This window comes from Parus major, chromosome 5, assembly GCF_001522545.3.
Source record: "Parus major isolate Abel chromosome 5, Parus_major1.1, whole genome shotgun sequence".
Taxonomy (NCBI): Eukaryota; Metazoa; Chordata; class Aves; order Passeriformes; family Paridae; genus Parus; species Parus major.
This window is the reverse complement of record NC_031774.1, coordinates 56053950-56054676: the sequence shown is the minus strand read 5'-3', so window position 1 is coordinate 56054676 and position 727 is coordinate 56053950.

Below are 727 nucleotides of genomic sequence, written 5' to 3'. Positions count from 1 at the left end.
CGGGCTCCGCTCCGCACAGCAAGCTCGGCAGGCCGGGCCGCGGCCATGGCCATGGCCACGGACGGTGAGTGCGGGCGGCGGCCGCGCCCCGCGCCGGCCCGGGCTGCGGGATCCTGGCGGGAGAGGGAGCGGGATGCTGCGGGATGCTGCCGGGAGTGGGATGCTGCCGGGAGACGGATGCTGATGGGAACAGGATGCTGATGGGAGAGGGAGCGGGATGCTGATGGGAGCGGGATGCTGATGGGAGCGGGATGCTGATGGGAGCGGGATGCTGATGGGAGCGGGATGCTGATGGGAGCGGGAGCGGGATGCTGTTGGGAGTGGGAGAGGGAAGCTGCGGGGAGCGGGATGCTGATGGAAGCGAGGCACTGAAGGATGCTGACGGCCCCGGGGACGGGCACGGAGGGGGAAGCCGGGCCCAGCTCCAGTGGCCCTGCCCCTGGGACAGTGAGGACCCTCCGTCGCGGGGCCTGGCGGGGTGGGAGAAGGAGGATCGGGGGTCACTGTCCCTCTCCTGTCGCTGTCCCCTCCTGTCACTGTCCCCCTCCCCGGGCCGGCTGCGGGCGGTGCCCGCGGGTCTCACAGGGAATGGTGGCGGGATTTGCTGCCTGGGTGCTCCTCAGGGAAAGGATTCGTGCGCACAGACACCAATTTTTGGAACAATAAAGGAGTGGGAAAGCCGGCTTTTGAGATATTGCCGAAGAACAGGTGTTCCTGTAATCATGGG